The sequence below is a fragment of the Camelus ferus genome, chromosome 9 (genome assembly GCF_009834535.1).
Source record: "Camelus ferus isolate YT-003-E chromosome 9, BCGSAC_Cfer_1.0, whole genome shotgun sequence".
NCBI lineage: Eukaryota > Metazoa > Chordata > Mammalia > Artiodactyla > Camelidae > Camelus > Camelus ferus.
The window spans coordinates 39,800,206-39,817,578 of record NC_045704.1 but is presented as its reverse complement, the minus strand read 5'-3'; positions in this window follow the sequence as shown (position 1 = coordinate 39,817,578).

The following is a 17,373-nucleotide window of genomic DNA, read 5'->3' as shown; positions in this document are numbered from 1 at the left end:
TCCATCTGTTCTCTTTATGTGTAACTGATGTAAGAAATTAGTGACTGCCAGAAGTCACTAGGTTTGCAATTACAGTGTTTAATGATATTAGTATAAACTAGGAAAATGAGCTACCCTATTCTAGAATGGAAAGCACAAATGAAGGTGAAATCAACTTTTGAGATACTATATCACTTATGACATCCTTTATCGTTACCTAAAGCAAAGGAAGAGTCTCACTTTACTGCAAAGCAGATGGAAAATCCCTAAGACCTGCTGATACAGGGTGAAGAAAACTTTCACTAAAAAAGCTTCTGAATTCTCATGACCAATCATAGGAGTGGGTTTATTTATCTCCTGTGGGTCAAATGGCTAAGTGTGATAGAGATTAAAAATCACAAAGCTGGTCCTGTTACAGGTTAAACTTTGACCCCCTGATGCTTGTTTTGTTCCAAAATGAGGTGCTGTAATATTCATCCTTGTTTTCAGTCTGACCCTGGTGGGTTGCACATTTTGAGTTCTGGCTTTCACTGAGCACCCCCAACCAGCAGTTTAACCTTCACAGTAAGCAGTGCAACCCTGGGTAAGCCAATTCAGTAAAATAAGAGTCAGAAAAATCATCTGTGGAATGGGTTTATTAATTTCTTCCCTGAATAATACACAAAATTATGGTATCGTTAGAAGGCATGGCGACTGAGGATAGTCTTAATAAATCAAACACTTGCAAATATGAATGGTCAAAAAACAAAGAGTGAGTCTCTTTAAGTACAAATGCGATATAGAGTTCTCTTTACAGAGTATCTGTTACTCAGCAATGGAAGAAAAAAGAAAAACTCACAAGACAACCATTTTAAATAATTATTTTTGTCTGTGGGTGGCAGTAGATTTTAGTAGAAAATGGATGCATCACCAAGAAAGATGGGTATGAGTTGGAGTGCCCAATCCTAGCGGTATGACCTACATAAATTCCATACTTTCTCAAAGTCTAAAACTTCTCATTGTAAAACAGAAATAATGCCAACTATCTCATTATACCTCAATGAAAATTTATATGAATTAAAGAATGTGAAGGCTTGGCATGCAATAGGTGATTAATAAATACCAATCCGTCTCTTTGAACTGTCCAAACCCTAAATATACTTCAAGTAGGACTTACTATTTGGCAGGTCAATGGAAATATGATGAAAATTTTCTTATAAAAATTGTAGACAGATAACAACTCACGATATATTTCTGAAGGTTCACAGATGACTTGTAATCTATCAATAGATTCATGCATTATCCATGGATTCCCACACGAAGAAGGTGAAAAGGAAGGAGAGTGTTTAGGGTATTCTGAAAATTCTTCAGACAATTTGAGCAGAAATTCATGAACTACCTTCTATTAAAATCCTCGGAGTCTTGTACAGCCACTGTCACTTCCTTTCTGAAATGAACTAGTTCAATGTAAGCTCATAACAAAGAAACCAGATGTGCCAATTTGCAACAAAACATCTTGTTCTGCTGCACTTAGGTTAGTGTTATCAAAGTTATGATTATTGGCTTGCATTCTCAAATTTAACAAACCTCCTGCTTCTGAATGCACAAAGCATCTGGAAGTGGTAGAGAACTTTGGGACCACAAATTCAGACACTTGGGGAAATTACTACTCTTGAACTCCCTACTCTTGAACTAATATATGGTGTTTTATCAGTTTCTTTAGACATACTCTCCTCTGAAGCCTCTAGACATGAAAAACACATTTTATTGCATATTATTCCTTATCTGGGGCATGTAGTAATGTCAGAATCCCTTCAGTTAGTGTTTTCTTTTGAGTTATTGTGAAAACAACTATTGGGGGGAAATAAGCCCATCTTTATTTACAATCTAGTTTCACATTTATTATAATGTATGGTTAAATTATTAATAGCCACAATTAGGTTTGTTTTTTTTTTTTTTTTTTGCAAAAAATACTAACTTGGGAATTTGCATGGGATTATGTATAACTATTCTTTTGAACAGAATGTTTGCAACTAAATATTTATCTGAAAGCATTAAAACGATTCTTTCAGAGTTTCTGTTTCTAACAAAGCCTTGATACTCCTGAAAATCTCATGGACTTTGGCGTACAGGCATGCCTCGTTCATCGCTCTTCACTTTATTGTGCTTCCTAAATAATTGTGGTATGTCTTTTTGTTTGTTTGTTTGTTTGTTTGTTTGTTGTCTGTTTGTTTTTACAAATTGAAGGTTTGCAGTAAACCTGTGTAGAGCAACTCTCCTGGCACCATTTTCCCAACAGTGTTTGCTCACTTCGTGTCCCTGTGTCCCATTTTTGTGATTCTCTCAATATTTGCAACTTTTCCATCATTACATTTCTTATGGTGATCTGTGATCAGTGATCTTTGGCGTTACTACTACAGCTTGCTGAAGGCTCAGAGCGGTGATGGTTGGCATATTTTAGCAGTAAAGTGCTTTTTAACTAAGACATGTACATAGACATGTACATTGTTTTTTTTTTAGACATAATGTTTTTGCACATTTAGTAGACTACAGGATAATGGAAACACAACGTTTAGACGCACTGGGAAACCAAACAATTTGTGTGGCTTGCTTCACTGCAGTGATCTGGAACTGAACTTGCAATGTCTCTGACGTATGCCTGTACATGTTTATACATGTCTTTAGTAAATGGTGAACAAAAAACCACCACGAGAAAAGTCCTTGGAAAAGAAAGGCATGATTAGTTTTAGGTTAGTTAAACTGGGGTCGTGCATATTAAGTGTAGGAAAGAGATATTTAATACAAATCAATATAATGAAACACTCTTTGTCATCACTTGGAAGCATAATATAAAAATTGAAATAGTTTTGCTATCAATGTCTCATTGATTTGGTCAGGTTGGTTACAGAAGCTAAGATGGGCATGGTTCTGTTACATCATTAAAAGCTGGTAGCATACAGAGGTTAGTTGCGTATACAGTGGCGTTTGGAGCCCACAGTCACTTTGGCAAAGAGGTCTTTGGAGCACAGTGCTCCCACAGTGCTGAAGATGTCAGGCTGCAGAGGATCACGGAATGAAGAAAGCCAGTCCTCGTTGGAACATCCAGTTTTCCATTGAGAAATAAAACCTGTCACTACATCTCTTGTCGCCCTTGTTGGGTATGGCAGATTTTGTTCTGTGTTGAACTTTTAAATTACAGATTTAACTTAAATTGGTGTGTGTGGAGGGGGCTGCAGGACCATTTGTAGATGGGAGCTGAGCATTCCTTCTGAGGGCATGCGTATACTTTCCAGCAGGCATGGTAGCAGACAGCAGGTTTTAAAAGCAATACAAAAACCCAGCTGTGGTGTGCCACCCTCTCCTGCATCCCTGAAAGTGTTCTGGAGAATTTGATGCCTCAGAATATTTCAGATGTGGAATTGAGAAGACAAGGGTTCCGGTTGCTTTGTCCACCACCCCTTTTTTGCTGCAGCTTCCCTGCATTCTTCACTTCACTTCACTTCAGCTTCCCTGCATTCTTCATCCATTCACTTTTATGTCTGCCCATGATGTGTATATTGAACATCTATTATATGTCAGGCCCTTTGCTAAGAACCACAGATTCAACAATAAATAAGAGAAAACTGCTGCCCATGAGAAACTTACAGGCTGGTACTTGAGGACTTGCAGACAGATTATCAGAGACCAGGATAGTAACAGCTCTGACGGAGGTGGGGAAATTGCAATGTGAACTCAAGAAAGGGGCTGAATAACTCAGCCAGGGAGAGAATAGGGTTTTGGAAGGCTTCTCAGTGGAAGTGAATTTTTAAATGCCAGCTGTTCCCTGGAGACTCCCCTGGAAGAACCAGCTAACCATTTCTACTCTGGAAAAATTTATCTCCACTGTCTCTCCACCACCACTCTGTAAGCAACTCTAATGGCACAATAAATACTTTAAGTGCTAAGTTGATGGTAGCCTCTCTAGTGACCAGAGCATAGCAAATAATATGGAACTTCCCAGGGAAATCAGGGGAGGTTAGGGAGAGCATCTTGGAAGAGGTTACACCTGAGTTAAACATTGAAGAATGGGAGTTGGCCAGACAAGGAGAAAGGGAAGTTCATTCCAGAAAGAGACTTGCGAGAGCTAGGCACGTTCATATCTCTTTGGTTCCAGAAAGTGTGGCCAAAGATCTGTTTCTCTATAGAGCAACATTGATTCTGATTTGGCAGGGTTTGCTAAGGTTCGAGACTGGCAAATGTCTCAAAGGAAATAGTAAAATATTTTGTGGTTTTGTTTGTTTGTTTGTTTTAAGAGATACAACAGGAAAAACTGAATTGGTTAAAGATGATGATACCTTCCTTGGGGAAAAGAGGAAATAAGATAGGATTCCTGTGTGTACCATGAGGGCAAAATAAGTTTCTATAACTCACAGGGTTTTCAAAAGAAATGAATGAGATAAACTTCCCGTCTTCATTCCTGATCACTAGCCAGCACTTAATAAAAATATTTCCTTCTCTCCTTCACTCCTCTCCCAAGCACCCTTTTTCAGGGAATAGGGTCTGAAGACCTTATTTATATGTCTGTAAATATCCTTTAAAAACATAGATACTCGGTCAGAAGAAAGATACTGAATGGAAAAAAAAAAAAGATGTTGCTTGGCATAATATATTAGTGTCATTCTACTCATGGCCCTAAAATCTGACTTATAACAGGCAAGAAAACAAATGGATCTCTTCACTCTTGCTTAACTTTCATGTACATGATACATAAATAATGTACAAAGGTGACTTCTGTGTTGGCTTCCTCTCTCTTTCATTCATTTCCCCGTACCTTTTCAGAATTCTAAGATCCCTGTCATTGCTTTATGAAAAAACCACCACGTTAATTGCATTTTCGAGTTAGGTAAAAGCTAATCTGTGATGCCAGCTAGAACACACATGGTACTTACTGTAGCAGAACACTCTTCTAAGGTATGGATTTACTCTCCATTACGAGATGATGGCTAAGTTCTGTATTATCCCCATCTTAAAGAGGATTCACAACAGATAAGCTGTGCGAGTCCACACATCAAGAAAGCAGTGCGGTCTGAACGTGAACCCAGGAAACGATGGGCTTCTAACCACTGTTCTAAAGAAACACACGACAGAGGAATCAAGAATGATTTTTTTTTTAAAGCCTCTCTTCTTCCCTCCAAACTCAGATGATCAAGGTTGGGTTTGATTAAAAGCTGTTTAACACTCCCCGGGTACACCCTATAGAAAAGAGCACTGCGTGTGTGAGCATGCATGCACGTGTTCGTGCGTAAGTGTGAAAAGATCCCTGCCTGTGCACCGGAGATGCAGGGCCACTGAAGGTAAAAACAAAGCCTGGCCAGCATTACATCCATTACTCCTTTGATACCCACAGCACATCTACAATGTACACATCATCATTCCTACTCTGCCAGGAAAGAAATGCACTCAGAGTGGCTAGGTGACTTCTCCCAGGTGACAGGATTGTATGTGGCAGAGCCAGGATTTGAGTGCAAATGTCAACACAAAAGAAAAGTATCGTGAGAGCCTTTCACAGAAATCATTGCATTTGCTGGAAATGGGAATAGATTCAGGAAAGGCTTTCCCGAAAAAATTAAAAGCACTTCAACTGAAGTCTGAAGAATGAGTAAAATTAACTCAGAATGGAGGGAGCAGTGCTCCAGGCAGAGAGAAGGATGTGAGCAAAACAGAGCCTGGCTTGCACGGGCAGCAGAGAGAAGGCCAGTCTTCTCCAGCGTAGAGAAGAAGCAGATATTCAGGGTCCTGTGGGATGAAGACAAGGAGGCTAATCTGCATCCTAGGGGGGAAGGGCAGCCAAAGCAAGGTTCTGCGGAGCGCCTGAGGGGAGAGCGAGAAGGCTGGGAGGAACAGCTCTGCAATTAACACGAGGGGATTTGCATTTCTGGAAGTTGCCTCTATAGGTAGAAGGTAGAGTATCCAGCACAGCGGATTCACGTAGACCAGTTAGGGCGCTCTTGTAACAGTGCAGCCGGATAATGGACAGTCAGAACAGAGCAATGGCCATGATGCAAATGGATATATCGGAAAATTTGTAAAAATCAGCTGAATTTACTGAGAGATAAGTGAGTGGTTAGAGAGACTGAGAGGTCCAAGCTAGACTTCTGGCTTAGTGGACCTCCGCATCACTCACTAAGAAGAGAAGCTTGGGTGAGAACCCCCCACTTGGCAGGAAATGTGGAATGGGGGACTCCACAAGGGTTCTGAGCCACATGCATTTATTCATACCCAGACATTTTCACGCACTCACCGATGGGCATTCAAGGAGTGGAAAAGCATCACGAAAATCTGGTGACCTACGCCCACTGAAATCATACAGTGGAATCGAACAAAAGAGAAATGTTCGGCTTCTAGACTCCCATCAGCTGATTCACTAACTGCCCTGAAACTAAGGTTTAGATAAACACTACTTCTCTTAATTCCTGTATCCTCTAAGAGGTTAGAATTTTGTTTTTTCCTCTCGAACTTTACTTGCTTTTCCTGAGGCAGCACACGTTAGAGATGCCAGCAGCTAGACTCACCACACGAAATCATTTCTTCATCTTACAGATGAGAAAACTGAGGCTTAGGGAGCAGATAACACATACCCAAGACCACGTAGCATCGTTCTGTGTTGTAATTCCACCTAACTGCCAGGGGTCACGCAACTCAATGACAGGATGTGTGGAGAATGTTCTTTGTTTTCCTTTCATTCATTCCAGGGCCAAGGCACCGCTGTGGATCAAATACAGCACACTCAAACACTGACATGCACATGAGACACTTTTCTGAATGCCTTTTTGTTTCCTCACTTAGATTTTGGTAAATTCAGTAATACCAGGGATGTGAGCCAATGCCAAGTCCAATATCCCATAACTTAACTTACACAAAAACATTATATTCTGTTCTCTAAACTGTAATTTTTCAGACTTCCTCCTGTTCATTTTTATTATAAATTACAGCTATTGTATTTTGCTTAAAGTCAAGACTTACGACAAAAGAAAGATTTGTTTATTCACCTATATGTTTGTGTGGTATGTGCCTGTATCTGTTTCACTTTAGGAAGGTGAAACATTTTTGCATGATTAGGAATAGAAACTAGCATAGATCATGGATGCTGGATGATCTAGGAATTGCCTCACACACAGAACTTGATAAGGGTTGTTATCTTCTTGCTTGCACACTAGTCTTGAAGAATCTGTGACATTAAAAAATAAAAACTGTGCATCAGGAAAATGACACACTATGACACCATGCAGCTTTAGGGTTTCCCTCAAAGCACTGAAAGGACAAAAACCTGGATTCTCAGATGAAAAGACCTACTCTACATCCTCGCAAAGAGAGTTTGGTATGCGGCCGGGCCCTGGGCCAGGCTCAGGATAACAGTCAGACTGCCTAGATTCTAACCCTGGTTATTTATGCCCAAGCTGTGTGGCTTAGCATAAAAATGCTTAATGCGCTTGAACTTAAGTTTCATTATCCATAAAAGGGGAGAATAATAATTGTACCCACTTTGTAGTGGTATTGTGAGGATTAAATGAGTAAGTGTAGTGCAGAGTTCAGTGTTGTTCTTGGCATAAATGTTAGCTATGCTGAGACTGATGATGGATATGTGCAATAAAAAGTTGGGAAATACTGGAAGGACTAGTAAATATGCCACAGATAGAGATAATTTGTGACCATGCTATTGGAAAATAAGATTTCTTCATATGTGTGGGCCCAGGAAAACCAGGTTTGTAATGGTATCCTGAATAATACTTAGACCACTTATGCAAAGAATACACAGTTTCTGTTTGGGCAGACAATGTCTTCTGTATGTCTCTCCCTTTAGTTCTACTGTACTATTCAATTGATTAGCCTCAGGAAAAAAAATATAATGAAATATGTGTGATTCATTCACATAATTGTATTATGTGTATATGTATTTAAACCTTTTCATTTGGATCATGAACATTAGGGGATGTTCATTAACATTAGGAAAATTAGCATAAGAGCACTCGTTTTATACTGGGATCTGCAAGACACTACTTGGAATTTTTAGGTAGCAGAATGGTCTGGTGGAAATAATGTGGGCTTTCTAACTGAAAAAGGGCCAAGCCAAATTCCAGGATTTGTCCTGCTTCCTGGAGAAAGCTATTTAACCCCTGTCACCTTCTGTTACCTCATCTTAAAAACTGAGTTCCTGTAACCTCTTACAGTTTTTAAAATAGATGATAAATGTATAGCAAGTGCCAGATATTCAGGAGGAGCTTAAACAGTGCTGATATCCAATTCATTGAAGTAAATACATAACATACGCGATGCAAAAACCACTTGTCTTTTCAGTGAACTAATTAGCAGATCAATTTTAGAATGTACATAAAATGAAAGATCTCCAAACTCGGATTCAGGTGCCCTGGATTTCGGCTCTGAGCCTTCGTGGTTCCAAGCAACTCTCAACCTCGTTGAGTAGAGAGCACATGGCATGAAACTTTCATGCCAAGGCCCAGCTAGAACCAATATTTTCAAACTCCCCATGTAACCCTAAGCAAGTTCTATGAACAACACAGCTCTCCGCTTGCCTGTCTGTAAAATAAACTAGTGACCTGAATTATCTTTAAGTGCCCTTCCAGCTCTGAAATGGTGTAATTACTGACAGTTAATGTTTTAAAATATTAAAAAATGGACCTCGCCTTACTTTTTCCCCAGTGAACGTTGATTTTAAAATGGTATATCCTGAGGGCAGTTGGGAGGAAGTAAGAGGGAAGGCAGCCCCTCTGGTTTCAGCTGGCACTTGAATCCCAAGTCAGAGGCAGATTTTCAGTTACGTTAACAGGCAAGGGCTTGTGGTAGTTGTGCATCTTTTTAGAGCAGATTTTTTTTTTTCTGTCCTCAATGAAAAGAAACATCTGTATATCCAGTCAATGGCGGCCAGCCACTGTCAGGAGGTCTGTTCATGGCTCACTTAATACATGGCCCTTATACATTTTCAGCATCATGCATTTTAACTAGGAGCGCTTACAACTTGGGTGCCCTCTCTCCCTGCCACCTAAAAATGAATGTTAGCCTGGTTCAGAAGATAGTTGTCCTGGTTCAGAAGAACCAGACAGATCTCAGGAAATGGACTGATGTTCACAGAATGAGTTAAAAGCCCAGGGGATTACAGATGAACCATCCACGTTTCACGGAGCCACCCCCATGTCAGTGGCTCGTTTCCCCATGCAGTACTGATAAAAGCTTTCAGTGGAGCCAGCTAAGCGGCCTCCAAGGTGCCAGTTACACTGCGCATGTGTTATTTCACAGACATAGACGTTCACATTTGGAGAAGTAAAGATGTTTTACCTAAGAAATGCTGATTAAACCCCAAGTGCTCCTGTAACTTGGTTTGATGAAGTTTCCTCTCCAACGAAACTGCACTTACTCTTTGGGTGGCCACATCATCTATATGAGGAGGAAAACCTCTCTGAACAAAAAGGGAAAAATTAAAGAACGGTGAGAAAAAAAGAACCCAAAGAAAACCAGTCTTGTCAACATAGGTGAAAAGAAAGAAGGAGGGAAGGAAGGAAATAAAGAAAGAAGAAAAGAAGAACAAGAAGAAAGGAAGAATAGAAAACAGAAGCCCCCCACAAAAAAAATTACAGAAGAGCTGTGAGTCAAAAGGGAAGTCCCAGGGCTGGGGCTGTTGCGTGACAGCGCAGAAAAGGAAAGAGGAAACAAGGGAATTTGCTTGTGTGCAGCTAAAACTCTAACTGCTTCCCTTAAGGAGTATGTATCACTGTCTCTTTTGATCAGTAAGTCAATGTTTTAACTGTGTTATCACTGCCTTCCTTATGGCTTTTAATAATTGTTCTTGAAATAGAAGTGTTTTTGCAGGCATCCTGGGAGATGCTCTTCTCACTTGACTGCCCATTTAATCCACCTTCAGCTGTCTGTCTGTCTGTTTGTAGGACAAGGTATTCATTCAGACCGAAAGTGAAGAAAGCTCAGAATGGCGCTGACATCTTGGAGCAAATTAACTTACATAATGGCCCTGTCAGTACACCCTCCCCTCAAATCCCATGTTGTTGTTTTATACTAAACTTGATCAGTCTCTCATTGGGTTTGTGTTCTTTCTCATGCACCTGTCGATTATTCCAGCTTTCCTGACCTCCTACTAAATGCTAAGCAAAGATGAATGCCACGAGGAAGATAAGAAACATCTCCACCACCCACAAGACGCATACAAATCTTACGGACTGGATGTTTGTGTCCCACCAATATTCATATGTTGAAGCTCTGATTCCCAGAGTGATGGTGTTTGGAGGTGGGACCTTTGGGAGAGTAGGGATGAGGTGTGAGGATGGTGCCCTTCATGATGAGGTTGTCCTTATACCAAGAGGAAGAGACATGAGAGCTAGCCCTCTCTTTTTCTCTCTCCCTCCCTCCCCTCCCTCTCTCTGTCTGTCCATGCGTCTGCATCCAGAAAAGGCCGTGTGAGCACACAGTGAGACAGGGGCCATCTGCAAGCCGAGAGAGAGCTCCCACCAAGAACTGAAACCTCCAGCGCCTTGATCTTGGGCTTCGCATCCTCTCGAACTATGATAAATAAATACCTACTTTTCAAGCCCCCCAGCTCATGATATTTTGCTATAGCGGCTCAAGCTAGGACAACAAGTGACATTAGGCAAAAAGGTAGCAGTGAATACAATAGCCAGGGAGCCAGGCTGCCAACAGTAAAGATTTTCCAAGTGCCGTAGACCTGTGCTGCTTTAGGACACAGGCGGTGATTCCCCTTGAGTTGGAGAACTCAAAGATCTCCATAGAGGAAGTGATCCGGCAGCAACTGGAAAGATAAGCCTGACGAAACAGGCCATCTCCAGCCGAAGGAAGCACGTAAGCTTATTTGGCAAAGGGATGTAATCGAATTGCCCAATTCTGAATGCTTTTTCATGTCTGGCTTAAGTGCAGTCCTGAGATAAATCTTCAAAATGAGTCCATGCTCAGCCGTGATCAATTCAATGTGTCCGCCACGGTTACAGGATTGAAGAGGGATCTTTGTTAACTGCCATATCTGAAGAATTCAGAGAATCTAGTGAGTGTAGGCACTAATTTGGAGTCGGGTAGAGAGTAGTTTTACACAGAGGGTAGAAGAGATTGGTTAGTGAAGGGAATTGGGGGCAGATGCGAAAGGCTGTGGACGTCAGGGTGAGGAAGTCACCTGCTGTGAGAAAATTGTACACTTTCATATTTGATACTCACTATAGTACATGTGAAAGTCTAGAGGAACAAACTTCATCTGACGTAAGCCCATAGCAATTCCATCCATACAGTTTAGACACTGCCAGTCATTTGTCGTTTCCCAAATATTAACGGTTCTTCAGTATGTTTTGTTTTCTCTACTGCAGTTGTTGTGGGGTGTAGCCCGCACTTAGTTAAATAATGTGTGCCTGATTTCCCAGAGTTGTTAGTAGCTGTGATAGCACAGACACCAGATATCTCTGAGATGTTGCGAGGTGTTCTAAGGACAATAGTCACGGTCAAGAGATGGTGGAGGGGTAGAGATGGCGAAGGCTTTGTACAAGAGCTGCTTTGTCATCTAGCTGGATCCTGGAGATCAGGCAAGATTTCTGTGTGTATAAACTGCAAGGAAGAGGGAAGAGGAAATTCTAGGCGAAAGAAGTGAGCGATTATTTGGAGAAAGGAAAGACAATGGTGCCACTGTGTGCCTGCCTGACACTGTTCGGTCACATGTTATGGCTGAATTGTCCATGGAACCCACGGATGCCTCTGAGCCCGTCCCTTTGGTGCATTTGGCAACCTGTTATAAGTACCTGCTATTTGCTAAGCACTAAAGTAGGACCCATTAAAACATAGTGAAAATAATCATTTGTAGAATTCAGAGCATCTGTCCTGGAGCCTATAGCTCTGAAAAAGAAGCTACTTATAAATAGGCAGAGAGATAGCAAGTCCAAAATGCACAGTCAAATAAAGAGCATGTTTTCGCAATGTTTCGCCTGCTTCAGGACCTCCAGTTTTCTTCCCTGGACCATTACTGTGTAACAGTGGCTAAGGGTAGGATCTCTGAAGCCACACTAGCTGTGTGGTCATGGGCAAGTTACTTCCCTTCTCTGTACCTCACACTTCTGATCCATGAACTAGGAATAACAAGATTATCTATATCATAGGGGGTTGGTTTATTTGTTAAGTCTTATTTAATTTAACTATAGTTGATTTACAATATTGTGTTGGTTTCAGGTGTACAGCTTCAGATTCTCTTCCATTAGAGGTCATTAAAAGAAATTGAATGTAGTTCCCTGTGCTATACAGTAAATCCTTGTAGTTTATCTATTTTATATATAGTGATGTGTATTCGCTAATCCCATACTCCTAATTTATCCCTCCCTCCCTCTTTCCCCTTTGATAACCATAAGTTTGTTTTCTGTTGTGAGTTTGTTTCTGTTCTATAAATAGATTCATTATTTTTTAGATTCCACATATACATGATATCATACAATATTTGTCTTTCTCGTTTCATTTACTTTACTTAGTCTGATAATCTCTGTTGGACCTCGAGGAGTTAAAAGCATTTAGAAGAGTGCTGTTTTGTTTGCTGTTGTTTAATATTGCAATTCCTTCTTTTTTTAATTGAAGTACAGGTAGTTACAATGTGTCCATTTCTGGCGTACAGCACAATGTCCCAGTCATGCATATACATACATATATTCGTTTTCATATTCTTTTTCATGCAATTACTTCTTAACTGGTATTCCTGCCTCCCATTGCCTGCTATCCAGTCTATATCCACTCAACTTCCAGGGCTCTGTTCACACAGGGCTGTCACAGAGGTGACTTACCTACACCCACCAGGTATTTTTCAACATGAGATAGACTTGGCAGATTCATGTCCGAGTTTCTCAGTCTAACAGATAAGGCCCCGTGAACTGGTCAATTTACCTTTCTAGACTCAGGACCCACCACTCTCCCCTTACACTCTCCCAGGTAGTCCGCACTCCAGCCATGCCTGACTGCTCATCAGCGAGATTAAGCGACTCCCAAGGTCAGAAGGTTAGAAGGACATTCAGAGAGGTTAAGTGACATTTCCAAGGATGCTTTCTGACTCCTAAGCCCTCACTCTTTCCATCAATCCATTCTGCCGCAGCTCTTGAGAGCTGTCATTGTACCAAGCGCCTGTTCTCACATTGTCTCTGCCACTTGACTGAGCTGTTGAGGACATCTTGTCTCATTCATCTCCGAATGATCTGCACCTGGTACTACGTAGGGTAATAACATGAGAATTATTTCACGCTTGATGAAACAGGGTAGTCATGCTCGGGTAGTCATGCTCACGTATTCATGCACACACTTGTTCCTACATTAATAAGACCCCGACTTCTAGTGGGTTAATCAAACAAACTAAGTACTGTCCGTGCTGAGCACTCACATAATGCCTTAGCGCTTAATGAGAAACTCCCACAGTGGAATTTTTAAAGGGAAAGGCAAGTCAGATGAGGATGTCTGCTGATCAGGGAGATTCTAGCCCCCACACGTAGAGCGTGGACTCCCTGGAAAATGACAGATAACATGTGAGAGTCAAACTTGCGGCAAAATAGGAGCAGTTCTATTGCTTTGTTTCTTGCTTTTGGTCTCATGTATTAGCATAAAAGACCATAACACTGTGTGATGCGACTGTACGCGTATGCGGGTAACAGTTTTGTCATGGATATTTCGTATTATTAGATTTTTACTGCAACCCAATGAGAAAGATTTCTCATTATTTGGGAGTTATTTTTCCCAAATTACTGATAAGGAGCCTGAGGTTCAGGGAGGTGGAAAAGGCGTGGTGCAGGGGTTAAGTGCAGAAGAAGAAAAAAAGAGGCGAAAGCTCCATATGGATATCAAAGTGACCCTGACAGAAGACCACTAGAATAGATTAGCATTCCCATCTTGACTGACTCAGGCTGCAGGGACAAATTCACAGGGCAGGTAGAAAAGAGAATGGAGAGGATCATGTTACAACTTATCAAGTATCGGCTACCAAGACCTCGTTTTAAAAGGACAAACATATCAAAACAACAACAGAGCAATCCAGGCATACCTGGGAGTTACTGTGAGTTCGGTTCCAGACCACCCTGATAGAGTGAACATCACAATAAAACAAGCCCCACAAATTTTTCTTTTATTTCCCAGTGTGTATAAAAGTTATATGTATACCATACTGTAGTCTGTTAGGTGTGTGATCGCATTATGTTTAAATAAAAATACAATGTACATACTTTAATTTAAAAATACTTTATTGCCCAAAAGAAACAATGCAGAGTGGATACAAACCTTCAATTTTTCAAAAACACAGTATCTGCGAAGCACAGAAAGCCAAGTACAGTAAAACGAGGTGTGCCTGTCTCTGTTTCACTTTTTAAAAGTCCTGCACCTACCTCGTAATAAGACCTAGAATATGTCCAAGATTTTCTGACTCCAAACTTGTGAAATCCCAAAATGATTTTTAGGTTGTACACCTCACAGTCTGGCCCTGAAAAGATCTCGTGTGTGTGTGGCTTAAATATCTTGCTAGGTATTCCCCAAACTCCAAGGACTTGGCCACACTCTGCAAACCCAGGAATCAAAGGGGACCAGACAGTGTTTAGCATTTATTTTACTTTCTATTTTTCCAGTCCTTCTCTCCTTTTGTCTCTCCACTTTTCTTTGTAAAAAAAAATTTTTTTCCTTCCTCGCATAGTAGAGTGCTAGTCAGTAATTCAAACAAAAGGAAAACATAAACGGTACTTCAGTACTAAGTCCTGGGGACTTGAGTGATTTATAGTCTCTTTCTTCAGCAATATTTGCTATAAAGCTACAGAAGGTAATATTCAGAGGAAGTGGGTATTTTGCCACAATTTCACCTCTTAAACCTTAGAGCATTTCCTTGATATCTATCAGGCAGTTCATAAAGACTTTAACACTTTATGAGCAATATGTTGACTTCCCTTTACAATGGCAAGGAAAAAAAATAAATAAAAATAAACTCTCACTGAAGAGGTCTGTAGTGTCTCCCCAAATGAAATTGGGTGATAAACCATATAAAATAGGCACCAAAAAATGGAAGTAGGTTTTAGTTTGTTCTCACACACTCTGCTCCAAATCTGTATGCTGGGAAGATTTATTTGATTTATTTAGTTGAGTCTTTCTTGAAGAAAAGGACTTACAGTGCGATTTTCGTCAACTCGTGTCAAGGAGGTTAACTGAAGATGATGATTTTTGTTTGGAAATATTAGCAGGGAGGCAGGGAGAGGTATAATGGTACAATACTGCTTGTAGCTGAAGACTGAAACCATTTCTGCACAGGCCACTGGAACAGGTTATATTGTTTCAGTTCTTTGTAACTCCAGAGCTGACATTTATATTTTTAAGAGGTGATTTTATAGGAAATCAAAGTAGAGAAATCTGGAACATTTGATACTGAATGAAAACCGTTACGCTCAGGAACAGGACTTTAGATGTATACACTTCCAAGTTTAAGGGGACTTGGTGATAGTACGTTGAAAGGATGCTGATTTAATACATGCTTTTTCGCCCCAAGCTGCAGCCGTTTATGTAGTTCTGTGTTGGGTTTTTTTTTTTTTTTTAATGTCTCTACACCATCTGTGTGATATTATTTTTTAATCAACTCACTTCTTAAACAATGTAAACATTAGTTTTAAAACGGAATTTTATATCCACACCTAAAAATAAGGGAATTGTTTTCACTTGCCATAAATACAAGGTAAACTTAGAAATAAAATGAATGAATGCAAAACAATGTTCTTAGATTCTAACAAGGCACTTGGAGCCTGCTTAAGGCTCTGAGCCTGAGGCCAGCATTCTGCTTGTTAAAGAGATCATCACTGGCAGGGAACTGAAATGTTCTCTTCTGACAACAATCAGAGGAGTGAAAGAGAATTGGAAAGCAAGTAGCTTTGCCACAGTGTGATTTAGTGGTGTTTATCCTTCGTGTGTGTGTGTTTCCCGTCAAGAGATCACCGCAGAGGTGCCCCCTACAGTCTGACAAGTGCAGGGGTCTCCTAAGAGGTGTGAGCCGGACAGCCAAAGGTGGGACACCTTTCGGAGTCTCACATCCTTTAACTGAAGAATGCATCTCTGCATCACCCGCACCTCTGAATGGCTGGGCGGGTGAAATGGAATTACGTTCTGTAAAACCACCAGTGCCTACTGGTTGCTCAGTTAATTCTAGTTACCATTAACCCTCAATGATTGTTGTCCTTTCATTCTATCTGGTGTACAAACATTGAAGGCTCCGTCTATTCCAAACCTCTGTCCTCACTCTTCACAAATCCTTCCTTTATACAGAAATCTTCTTTAACCTGTGTAATTCACCCCTCATTTTTGCTAGAACACTCTGAGGCTTTCTGAGGAAATCACATCCAATATTCTGACAGATTCCATAAGTGTATCTTATTCTATTGAAAGCTACACTGGCAAAATAAATAGATACATGAAAAAATTACTAATGACATAATAAAATACAGATTAACCACATCTGGGTAGGGGAAAGTGGAAAGGTTTTGAAAGCAATAAGATTCTGTTCATAAATGAGAATTTGAAATCATATCATTTGAGTGTAAGATCATGGGGAGAAAATAAGTTCCTCTTCTTACAGCAAAAACAACTTTAAAGTCCCATTAGGTTCTTTAAAAGGCTTCTTGAACATCAAATATCTTTTCCAAACACTTCATTGATTTAAGTGTAAATTAATCAGAAATGCATAGATTCCATCTCCCTTAGAATACACATAGATTTGTACATCCAGATGCAAAATGCCTTTCCTGTTTTCCATCACTTCAGAATTTGAAAGGGTACTTGAGACTGACTCAAAAGTGCTATGCCTTGCCCTTGATTCTTCCAAAGCATGAGACGTGGTGACATTTCTTTGGTCCTCTCTGTGAATACTAAAGGAACACTTTTTCTTAGAATTCCTAACGGAGAAGATGTCATTAATAAGCAGTAGGACCTTGGTAATCTCTCTATTGTAGCATGGCGCAGCAGAAAAAGCCAAATGTGTTCAAAGAGCTCAGGCTGGTTTCCCGGATTCAGCTCTGACTAGATGTTTCTGGTTTCCTCATCTGAAAAATGGGGGTTCTGGACAGGATTAATTCATCTTGCGGCTTGCTGTGGGGTAGATACGAGATGATAAATCAACAAAAATTTATGAAGCATCACTTCTGTGCTACTGGGGATTCAAAGATAAATGAACAGAGTACTTCCCTCTGGTCTTCAAGGAAATGCCTAGCTCTGGAGGAAGAAAGCACTCTGGGAGTCTATTTTAGAGCTCTGTCCTTGAGATGGGGTGACGTGGGTGTGTGTGTGTGTGTGTGTGTGTGTGAGAGAGAGAGAGAGAGAAAGAGAGTGTCTAAAGACTACAGAGTCAGTGCGCTCTGCCTGAGGGGTCCTTTTCTC